This window comes from Lygodium microphyllum, chromosome 27, assembly GCF_053477565.2.
Source record: "Lygodium microphyllum isolate KBCC chromosome 27, Lygodium_microphyllum_v1.1.10, whole genome shotgun sequence".
Taxonomy (NCBI): Eukaryota; Viridiplantae; Streptophyta; class Polypodiopsida; order Schizaeales; family Lygodiaceae; genus Lygodium; species Lygodium microphyllum.
The window spans coordinates 16,823,557-16,836,570 of record NC_141161.1 but is presented as its reverse complement, the minus strand read 5'-3'; positions in this window follow the sequence as shown (position 1 = coordinate 16,836,570).

Here is a 13,014-nt window from a genome sequence, read left to right as displayed (position 1 = left end):
TATGTGTGAGTGTATGTTAAGGATTTCATTTAGAGGAGCACTAGGACGATATGTGTGTGTGTGTGTTTGTGTGTGTGTGTGTGTGTGTGTGTTTGTGTGTGTGCAATCATAACACTACTTTTATGTGTGTGAGAGTGAGAGAGGGAACAAATTTTTAAAATAAGAAGGTCAAGATACCTAAAAGTCAAAGGCATTTCCAAACTTTTTTTAATAAAGAGACCTAAAAGTCAAAGGCGTTCCCAAAAAAATTTTAAGGCAAAAAGGGGGGCGCCCCCCTTTTTTGTCTTTAAATTTTTTTTGCAACACCTTCTTTCTTTGATATCAAAACCTTCATTTAAGGTTGCCACAAAAAATTTAAGGCTAGCACCTTCATTTTAATATCAAAACCTTCATTTGGCTTGAAAATTTTAGTAACACCTTCATTTTGTAATCCTCATCTTTTTTTTTAATTCACTTTTAAAATTTCATGGCGAAACCTTCAAAGCATAACACACACACACAACTTCTTAACTCTAACCATACCATATCTCTACGTGAGTTACATTCTTCTTATTTTTAATATAAAAACTTAAAGTTCTTTCTATAACTAAAATGGGGAAGTTAATATAGCATGAATATCCAATGGAAAAACTAAAAGTTATTTCTATATTAACTAAAATGGGGAAGTTAAGATAACTTTAATATGTAATTACTTTACAAATAGGATAAAAGTAAATGTAAGTTAAAAGAAAATCATTGCTCATACTCACTCACTCAATGACACACACACTCTCTCAAATTATTGCCATAACTTTTGATACATTCCTTAACTATAATTTTAGCATTTGTTCTTTATAGTCATTCCTTCTCTATGAGACATATGCTAGTAATTTTGCATGGGAGGAACCTCATTCAAGGGTGTAGGTATGTGATGTAATAAACAAGGAATTCCATTGTTTTTTATGTCAAATAGGTGAAGTTAACAAGCTTAGCTTTATTCAATTCACTTCTAGGCTACAGTGTAGCACATATATATTCTTTGAAAACTCTAGAAATCGAGAGTTAAGAACCTACTTTAGTGGAGACCTTTTGAATTGCCTTACCAATTTCTTAAGAAACTAGATTTTATGATCTACCTTTGATACTATTACCAATCAAGACTCTTTGTTTAGAAGCTATTTTTGGTGGGAAACTTTCAAGAAATTTGAAAACTATTCTGACCACAAGTTCTTCTAAATACATAATTTGATGGGGAAATAGAGCATGTGAACTATGATTTAGATTATTTATAGAGACACACACACACACAAACACACACATAGAAGGGGAACAAAGTTTCTCCAAAGAGTTGAAGAAGAATGTTGGGGAGTTTGAAGATGAGAGAGAGAGGGGGGATATAGGGGAGAGGAAAAGGAGTTGGAGATAGAGATAACAAGAGAGAGATAAAGGTAAAAGTAGATTGAGGAGGGGGAAAACAACATGGTGGCAGTGCCGACAATGTGGTAATGGTGATCATTGTGGTTGGTAGTAATGTTGCAAAGGTAAAGGATGAATGAAATAAGTGGACCCTGTGGGATAAAAATAGGGGTTTTCCAAGAAAAGATCGCTCCAACAACTTGCTTCTTGCATATTTTCTAGCTAGAATGCTTGTTAATTGGTTATTTTGCAATCCTATCATGACATGCCCTAGGTACTTGCTTTAGCCTATTTAAGGACATCCTTGCCTTACATTGCTAAATAGATCCATCAAACTTATACTTTACATTGTAATCCCATTTGCAACCAATAACTTTCTTGCCTTGTAGTAAAGGCACCAAATCCCATGTGTCATTTGCCTTAAGTGTAGCCATTTCTTCGTTTGTTGCATTATATCAATGCTCATTATCCACTACATCCTCAAAACTACTAGGCTTTACATCCTACACAACCCTAGCCATGTATGCATAATGTTGAGCTACATAGCTATCATATGTCAACGGAAATTCTTACTTTGGTTGACTTGCATGGACCTCGATCACTATCAAGTGTGCCTTATCATCCTCTTATGCCTTCCTCATACTAGGTGACTTAATAGATGGAATCTCAAACTCTTCATCCAAGATTTCTTAGAACTATCAAAATTCACATCAAGATGAGAGAAAGTTGATGATACATCATCCATAATAGGGATTCCCCAACCTTTTTCTTACCTTTCCTTGACACTTGTGATGTACTTGGTGGAGTGACTTGTACCTTAATCTATCCCTCCAAGTTCTATCAATAGATCCATGATTAGAAAACTCATGGGATCCACTCAATATCTGTGACTCTTGACTCATTTTCTATATAGCCATACTCCCAATCACATAAGCTCCAATTATATCCTATAAATTGCTATATCAATAGTTCATTTGATCAATGATAAAATCCTTGCTAACTCTCAACTCATGTGTAATAGGGTTATAGCATTTATATCCCTTCTACTCAAGAGAATACTCCACAAATACCCATTTTTCTACTCTAGGATCCAATTTACTACACAACTCATTAGGAGTATGCACATAAGCAATATATCCAAGTACTTCAGATCGGACAACTTTAGCTTTTATGTGTATACTTCTTCTCAAGTGTCATACCATGGATAGTAGTCATAGCTACCTTGTTCATAATATATACAGTAGTATCCACTTCTTTAGCCCAATAGTAATGAGGCAATGCTCAAGCCGCCTCTACAAAATGCCTATTTTTTTGCTCAAGCAGTTTCATTTTGCTATGGAGTGTACCTACATATAAATTGCATATAAATACCAATTTTTTCTACAAAATTTTAGAAAACTCATTAGAGAAGCACTCTCCCCTCTATCCAACTTTAGATATTTAATGCAAAACCCTATCTCCTTCTCAACCAAAGCTTTAAAGATTTTAAAGTAAGTAAATACTTCACTTTTCTCACATATAAAATAAACACATGTTTTTCAAGTATGATCATCAATGAAGGAGACATGATCAATCAAGTATGAACCCACATATCAAAATGTATAAGCTCAAGTGGCTTCTTGTATATTGCATGCTTATCTTAGCTTGTGGAGTTTTTATATGATGCAATTGAAATTCTCGATCGTGGGACACACGCATGAGGAGATTGATGCATTTTTTGGTTATATTTCTAAGAAACAAATAACAAATCAAACATTCATATTTTTTCATTTAATGGGAAGTTTTAGTGAATGCACAAGGTCCCATTCTTCATGCAAGGGGTACCTGATCTTTTTTTAATCACTTTTTGAGAAGCTAGAAATAAATCAAACATTTAGATTTTCTCATTTGATAGAAAGTTTAGTGAATACACAAAAGTCCCATCCTATACCATAGTTCATGCAAGGGGTACTTGATTTTTAAGTGCAAGGAGGAATGAGATCTACAAAGTTTTGAAAAAAAAAATTGTAATAGCTCATGTTATTATTTGATTGAAAGCCAAGATCCTACCCATTGCAAATTGTGATAAACTATTTTGATATATTGGAGTTTTCATTTGTGTTAGCCAATTTTTTATTAAAAACTAAGTCTAGAATCATGAACAAAAGCCATGACTCCTGAGAAAGGCCAAAAAAGGGGGGTAGAATGCCCAAGGGATATGGGGGAAACCCTAGCCCTAAATTTCTTATATAAAAAGGATGAGAACTAATGGAAAAGTTTATTCATATGTGTGCAAATGTTTTCTTGATTTCTTGCAAATGTTGCCTTGAGAGTGAGAGTGAATGAGTGTGAATTGAGAGCTTATGAGAAAGTGGGAGACATGGAGTGCAAAGCTCATTGCATGCCATCTTCTCTTCTCCGTCCTATCAAGGTGAGTGCCTCCATGAGCAAGAGTTCATGAGTTGAGAGTGCAAGAGAGTGAGGGATGTAGAGCAAGAAACATCTTCTTCTCTTGAGTGCATTGTGAGTATCTCCTCTCCATAGTGGCAATAAAGCATCAAAGAGAAAGAATCATATGCTTTGCCTAAGAATGAGGAAAAGCAATATGCAAACTATAACAAAGAAGATAAGTATGGGTAAGTGTGTTCTCCCATCTTGTGTGGATTTGTCATGTGAATAGGCCAGTAGGTAAGAGATATTTGTGGTTTGTGTACATCAAACTCTTGAAATAGTAAGAGTATTTCCAATGTTTGGATGTCAATCTTGTACATGGTGACATTGTGGTTCCATTACATAGACCCAAACACATCAAGATGTAGTTGCTCATGTGCATCAAAACCATGAAATATGAAAGCATTCTCATGTGTGTAGTTTGAAATGTGCATCCAGAAAGTGCAATCAAAAGAGTTCCCAAAGCAAAGTGTTTGCTCTCCAAAAAAATGCTCAAAATAGTAATTATATCATAATATAATATACACCATTGTGTATATTAATCCAACAATGGGCAAATAGACAAGGTACCAAGTTCTCAGTGCCAAGGATATTCCGATAGCACCTGGGATATAAAGAATGCAACTAGTACTGAATAGGCATAGACCACCGGTACCAAATACTATCACAATGAACTCAAATTATTAGTAGACAATACATCCCATAAACATATACATCATTGACAAATTTCTAACAGAGGTTAGTTCCAGTGTCCAAAGTATATGGAATCAAATTAGCCCACAAGCTAAAGTATCTGCATCAAATAGCATACATGAGAGCATAGATATAAATCAAGAGTCCCACTTTCTCAAAGAACTAAGTAAATACAAATGCCTCTTAGTGGAAGCAAATCTAGAATGTAAAGTAAGCAAGAAAAGCTCAATACATAATGCTCATAACATCCAAGTGCCTCATGACATGAATCAATACATTCAAGAGAATATACCCACAATAATCCTTTATACACGTAAATGAAAAACCACAAAAGCAAATAATCACTACAATTATATATCCAATAGAGCTCAAAACCAAGGCTTAGTGCTCAGTATAATCATATTTGGGCATAATAATCAATGTCAAGCATCAACACATCTATGTAGCATTCTGGATGTACCTATAGCCATGCAATACATTAGCTTTCAACCTATAAGATTGTTGTCCATAGGGTATATATTAACCCCAATGCAAAGAAAATTAAGACATAGGCCAAAGCAAAAAAAGGCACCCCTGGGCTCAAGAAATAGGAGAAAATCAAAAGCACAAGGACAACCTTAAAAGTTCAGGGCAAGTGCAAAAGAGAAAAGATGCATTTTAAATATAAAACTACACTCTAAATCCTTGTAAAAGAGCACCAAGCTCCCTCCTGTGCAATTTGTAAATATAGATGAGCATGGGTGAAGCCACAATGCAAATAGGAAGGGAATAGTAAAAGAGGACCTAGGCCAAAATGGATGGGCATGTAAAAAGGGATGGGTGCCCAAAGGGGATTAGGGTTGTTAATCCTAGTGCAAAGAAAGAAAAAAGAAAATTAAAAAGATGTAAGGAAAAGTGATAAAAGGTAACCCCCGAGCTAAAGAAAGAGGAGGAAAAAGGGTCAAAAACGCAAGGACAAAGTTCAAGGCAAGCACAAAAGAGAAAATGTGCATTTTAAATATAAAAACACACTCTAACTCCTTGTAAAAGAGCTCTAGGATCCCTCTTGTGCAATTTGTGAATGTAGACAAGCATGGGTGAAGGCACCATGCAAATAGAAACAGAATAGGAAAAGAGAACCTAGGCTAAAAAGGGCCGGGCATGTAAAAAAGGGATGGATGTCCAAAGGGGATTAGGATTTTCTAAAAAAGACAAAGTAAATGAAGAAGCTCATTCTTGTGTGTGGCCAAAACTAGCTCTCATCTTCTTTTTTTTCTTCTTGTTCTTTCTTGCTTGAGCTTATGCTTGAGAGTGTGTGTGTGAGGGAGTGAGTGTGTGAGGGTGAGGGACCGTGGTGGAGAAGCTCTCCATCATCTCCTCTCTTCTTCTTCTCTTCTTCTTCTCTTCTCTTATCTGATGTGCGGCAATGGATCATGGATCTTGGAGCTTGAGGATTGAGCTTGCTTGAGCTTACATCTTGGATCGTGGAGCTACTAGAGTTCTTGAGGGAGAAAGCAACTCGATTGAGCATGGAGGTAAGCTCACTACACTCATAGGTGTGAGAGCACGTATAGCTATGTGAGAGGTAGCCATTGCACTTGGCTTGAAATGCTTGAAGCAATAAGAAGTCCATGGGTCTTGGCAGTCAAACGAGAAGCTCCCATATTTTGGTTCCATTGGTGAGACCAAAGGATTCAAGCTTTGAGTGCTTGCAGGCTCCGAATCAAGTATTGAAGTAGGATTTGTCCCAAACTAGTGCTTGAGATAGGTAGGAAGTGAGGGAGTTGAAGAGGTATTTGATCCCCTTTGCAAGTAAGTTTTTTTGGTTTTTTGGATTTAAGTAAGTAGATTGGATTAGTGTAAGTGGTTGCTTGTAATTTGGATGCATTTAGGTGAGGGAAAAACAAAGGAAATAGAGAAACACATAGTAGGATTTCTATAGTAATGGTAGGCCCAAAATAAGAAAATAACATGGAAAAGACAGCTTCAAGGCATTAGGATAGCAAAGATAGAGAAAGGGTTTAAGAAGCCAAGAGAGTAGGGGGAGAGCTCATTTCTCATTTCTGAGTTGAGAGAGAGAGCTACAGGGCTTGAAACAATTTCCTACTTGGCAATCTTCACCTGCCTGCCTTTATGCCCTATAGGTAAGCTTTGAGTGTGCCTTTGTGTTGAATGATTGCTCCCAGTATCATAGATGGAAGATTAATCTAGGTGTGTGTGAGATTTGGCAAGATTTTTATCATTCTTCTAGAACTTTCACTACTGCACTCAGATGGATTCCATAATCATCGAAGTCTCCCTACCACTTGGACAGTCATCCAAGTCACCAAAAAAGCTGAAAGCTTGATTTTGCACATCACACTTTGAGGCACATACCACTAACATCTAAGTGCATGTAACCTTGAGGATTGTTTTAAATAACAAGGAATTCATGCAAAATAAGGTAAGCTGAATGAACCCACTAGTAGGAGGAGACCCCAGACATTGAATAGTGGCCAAGGACACCAATCGCCAAATACTGAGAGACTTATATCATCAAGCTGATTAGGGAGGAACAACAACATGCACAATTAGAGACACTGCTCTACCTAGCTTGATCAATCTGATTGATGCCCTAGTTGCTCAACAAGTCAACAATATGTCAAGAGCCAACATCAACTCGAAAAATGATGAGCTTGACTTGGGAGAATTCCCAGTTGATATCTAGCAAATTGATGAGCCAGTATGACCTGCAAACCACAATGGAGCATCACCATAGACTAGCCTAGGACATCATAGTAGATCTAGAGGAAGAGAGAAGGTTGGCAAGGAAAATGCTGCTAAGCATAGCCTCCTATCACCAAGAGCAATGAGCTCAAAAGCTGAGACAAGACATAGAAATGCACAAAGTCCAACATCCAACACATCTTAGTGCTTGCCAACTAAAATAGGACACGACCACATGCTTAGAGGGAGAGAGCACTAAAATCCGACCTTATGGTGAGAGAGCTTCTTACAAAGAGACTCTTAGATAACATAGCTACTAAAGAATAGAGCGGAGCAGCCGTGGCAATTTCATTGCTAGCAGGACTAGGAATCACCTTGAATTCTAGGAGCCAAACCAAGATACCTATGGTTGCTAGAAAATTGACACTGACAATGACCCTTGTAGCTTTGTGAAGAAATTTGAGCAAGTATGTGAGGCTAACGGCCTTTCAGACCTTGCTTAACGTGCATAAACTTTCAGAATTTTCCTAGGAGATAAAGGATTGACATGGTACACTAGTCTAGACAATGCCAAATGCAATGACTTCTATAGCCTCAAGAGTCTCTTCATCAAGAGATTCTCTGAGGAAAGATGCTCTGACAACCTGATCGTCAAGTTAATGAACATCAGTCAAAAGGACAAGCAGGATATCCAAGACTACATCACCCATGTGTAGAGTCTCTTTAAGAGAATCTGAGCCGTCGTAGAGTGACCTAGCAAACGAGTAGTCTCCACTGTGTTTATAAGAAAAATCCAAAGAGTGAACAATCCCATCTTGATGGATTTTAGACCAGTGCCAGTGATGGTATTGGGTAGGGCAAGAGGTAGAAGTCTAGGAGGATGGAACCAGGAACCCATCTCATGATGCTAGACTTGCGGTCACCTAGGACACATCTCATCTTGATGCCTCAAAAGGGAGCAAGACAATTGAGACAAGACTAACCTGAGATGCCTTGAGTGTAGGATCACACACTTGTATGCCAAGTGCCCTAGGCAAAAACCTTCTACTAGTTTGGCTATCATTCCATTTGTACCATTGGAACTATTTGGAATTGAAATACCTGTAGCAAAGCCATGCCAATTTCGTTTAACATCATGACCTGAGCACATGCAAAATAGGCCGGTGTCTCATTACCTCGACCTAGCAACCTTGATGTAGCTTCAATAGGGAAGAAAAGATATAAAAAAGATGGGAAGAGCCATCCTTAGAGACTTTGTTAAGAAGAATGCAGAGCAAATGCCACACAAGAGTAGAATAATGCAAGATGGATCAAGGGAGACACAATTGGTCATCCTAGATGTTTACAAGCAGGTAGATATATGGACAGAAGTAAATACAACATTGAGTGGTATTGGATGTAAGAAAATGTCCTTGTCCACCTTCAATCGTATTTGGAACACAGAGTTCAAGCATGTAACCTTAGCAAAGACAAGTGAGTTCTCCAAATGTAGTATTTGCACAGAGATCAAAGAGCAACTTGCAGCAACAAAGTGTCTTCAAGAGCGAAATGTGCTTCTAAAGAGCATCAATGTCACATGCTACAGCAACAAAGTTGTCGGAACATATACTACAGTTGGCGCTTGGCCTCAGCATTAGATCCAAATAAAAACTTGTGCATCATACATGATAAAATGAACTAGCAAAAGACAGTTATCCCCAGGTTAAGGCTTCGATCAAAAGAGACTAGATCTACTCAACTACCAGTTTCTTTAACAGGCATGATTACACATGGACATGGAGAAGGTAGATATGGACATTTGTCACTCGATCTATGGCCTCATGATCCTAACTTCACAATTGCCTCATTGTCATTGTGCTTTAGGAACTTGGAGCGACTACACAATCATGCAAATGGTGATCTACAAGTAGATGGAATGCCAAGATCAACCTCTGTGCTACTAAATGCCCTCAACTTGAAAAAAGCACTAGACCACCATCAAGGTGTTGCACAAAATAAATCATGCATGGAAGATAATACACCACAGGATGACCATCATCATTTCAAGCGATTGCCAGAGAACTTACTTCTTCAACTTGATAATTGTGGGTTAGAAAACAAAAATCGCTATCTCTTTGCACATCTATCATTCTTGTTGCACGAGGAACATTCAAGATGATCCCGCTTGGGTTTCTCATGGTGGGTCATACACATAAAGACATCGATGCAATGTTTAGCAAATTTTCAAAGAAGCTAAGGACGAGCATGACCTTCACTTTTCCTCATCGTATGCAGCATTTTCAATCATGCCAGATGACTAGTCCTACACCTTTCTTATTAACATATGCTCCCGACTTTAAGAGATACATTGAGGGATACTTGTGTGATTCGAAAGATACACTTGTTGGTCACTCAAAACCTCTTCAATTTCGGTTTTATATGCAAGGAGATACACCTGTCATGCAATACAAGATGCATCCAAAGTCCCCAGACTGGTTATCAAGAGAAGGTGGCATTGAATTATGGAAGAGAGACCTTACAGGAAAGCCTACTCTTCCAAAGGGTGTTCCAATGTTGCTGCCCATGTTTGAGTACGTTAAGGATCATCAAGAAGTAGTAAGTGGAGTTAAATATTATTTGAAGTATTGGGAAAGATGGTCAAATGTACAAGGACCTGAAGCAAAGTTCACAAAGTTTATAACACCAGTGATTGATTATTGGAAACATATTATCTACGCTTTTTAAACTCCAAATGCCCAAGAAGATTTATTTTTCATAGATTTTTGGCCAAGAACACAAAGTGATGTAACCAACATAGATGTAGATAATGCAGATGACTTCATTGGATTGGAAGAGTTGAATGATTGCTATTGTGGTCCTCTGAGAAAACGACCCAAACATGAATTTGAACCAATGCTTGATGTTAAGAAAGATGACTTTGTGCTTGTTAGACCTTCAGATCCAGTATATCCAATATGGCTTGGTGTTGCACAAAGTGAGATCGATACAAATAGACATTCTAAAAACTTCAACAAGGTACGTATACAATATTGGGCACCTATTTGTAATCGTCAAAATGCTACAGATGCAGAGGTGTATTTTAATTGTTGGGATAAATATTGGATGTGCAACAAAAAAGATCCTGAACGATGGGAAACAATAGATAGCATTGTCTTCTCTTGGATGAAGAAAGGTACAAAATCTCCCAAAAAAAAAAAATTCCCCCAAAGGTTGTATTGAAGCTTAAAGAAAGTCTACATGAATACATCGACTAAATATTTTCCTTGAATTCAAGGATATTAAAACTAAGGTGTTTATTAACACCACCTTTTTGAGTTTTTTTCAATCTCTTGGAAACAACCATAAGCAGTAATATGTTTAATTGCACCAAGTTCCAAATTAATGAAGTTTCCAAAATTCATGAAATCCATTTTGATTTGGTTTTCCCATATTGATGGGAAATTCCCAAAATCCCGAATATGGAGTTATGAGAGAGCCCTCGAAGGAGACTTAACACTTAGCGAGCTTCTCATGAAGCAACTGCTAGACAACACAATAGCATAGCAAAGTGCCCAGCATTGACGACATCACTGCTAGTAGGATTAGGAGAAAATCAAGGCTCCAAGAGCCAGTCCAAAATCCCAATCGTTGTAAAGCAGCTCGACAAGTACCAGCCCCACAATGATCCATACAATTTCATAGAGAAATTTGAGCAAGTTTGCAAAGCCAACGGCCTCACCGACCTAACTCAACGCTCTCAAGCGTTCGAGCTCTGCTTAGGTGACAAGGGTAGGACTTGGTATACAAGTTTAGATACTGCAGAGCAAACCAACTACAACAACCTTAAGAATCTCTTCATCAAGAGATTTTTCGAGCCTGGATACTCCGACAATTTGCTAGTGCGACTGATGAATGTCAAGCAGAAGGAGAAGAAGGACATTCGTGACTACGTGACCCACGTGAGGAGCCTCTTCAAGAGAATCCCTACTAAAAGAGCAGTGTCAACTATATTCATCAGCGGAATTCAAAATGAGCAACTGTATAAGGCTTTGGCAGGCAACCCAAGCTTGCAGCGAGACGTGCTAGCTAGGGTTTTTGAGGAAGCCATCAAAGTTGATGACTAGTTGAAAGAGAGAAGCTCCAGGAGCTTAAAATCAAAAGAAACCAACTCGCAGAGCTCAGAGAGAGCTTCAACCTCTAGCGAATCATCAAGCCCAACTACCCAAGATAAGGGGAAAGCCATCGAGACAAACTAGGACTTGGCTGATGTGAAGATGGAGATAGCCAAGCTGCAAGTCATGTTGAGATGACCAACGCGCCCACACGTCCAATGCATGTACTGTGGCAGAAACCACTTGCCAGCTGAGCATCAAGACCCTAGGTCAAGACCTTGTGCTACTGTGGTAGGTTTGGTCATGATGTCACGCATTGTAGATTACCAAGAAGACTTCCATACTCGCAACCATACGACCAGCCGTACCTAGCGAATAGGCCACATTCATTCTTCGGAAGGGGAGCCCCATTAGCCCTTCCTGCACCTAATGACATTAAGCCGGCTATTCCTAGGATGGACATAAACCCTATAGGCATACCTAGACCGCCTAGTCCCTACGTGACCCATCCACCAAGTGATGCTCTAGTCCACTATGTAGAAGAGCCGAATGAGGAAGAGACTTACGTACACCCCTATGTCTCGCACGACGACCAGGGAAACACGGTCCTTATGGACTATCGACCAAAACCGGTGATGACATTAGGAAGAGGATGAGGTAGAGGCCTAGGAGGGTAGACGCATGATCCAATCATCTATTGGACTTGTGGTCACCCAAGGCATGTCTCATCACCCTGCCCTAAAAGGGAGTAGCAGATTAGAGACAAAGCTGACCTAAGGTGTGTTGAGTGTGGGATCACTCATCTCTTCGTCGACTGCCCAAAGCAAAAACCATCTTCGAGTTCAGCCAACGTGCCATCTGTCCCATTGTTGCTATTTGGTGTCGAGAACCTCGATGGGGAGGCCATACCTATCCCATTGCGGGTCATGACTCATGCCCAGACAAAGCAGGCCAGCATATCACTGCCAGGGCCTAGCAACCTCGATGCCACATCGATAGGGAAGAAGAGCCATAGGCAGAGAAAGAAGAGGCCCGAAGCTAAGGTTGCATTGAAAACTGAGAGTGCTACTACTTTGCCTACTGCAAAGAAGGTCATTGAGGCAGAGGCAGAAACTTCAGCCCCTAAGACGGTCGAAAGGGAAGTGCTACGGTAGGGGAATACCCACATCCATGTTAGAATATCAAGCTCATTTAGTGTGTGTTGACCGACATGAGCTGGACACAGCTAGTCTAGCCATAGTAGTTAGATACGTCAAATAAGTCAGTGCCTTTGGTGTGAATGGTCTTATGACCGTAGGTTGTATCTTTCACTATTGAGTGTGGTATGAATAATGGAGTGTGAGAGAGGAAGCTAGTTGCTTCACTTTGTTTGTCATCTATCTGCCTCTTTGAATTTGAACATGGTATCAGAGCCATGAATGGGCTCACTGGTGGAATGCACTCAATAAGAAGACTTGAAGAGTGAACTGAAGAGCTGGAAAAAAGAAGAGGACTGATTGTCATTTCCATCAAAGGTCACACTTGAGGTATGTACTGTGAAGCATTGGAGTCTCATGGCTTGAAGAAGGGCTATGGCTTGTTGAGAAGTCTTCCAAGGACTAATTGAGCATCAGTGAGTGCATCATTGTCATGGTAATGAGCAAGATGTGCAGCAGCACAGATCTGCCCAGCCAGCGTGTTTGTGCATGTTTCCAGGCTGAGATTCAGCACATGGACTGCT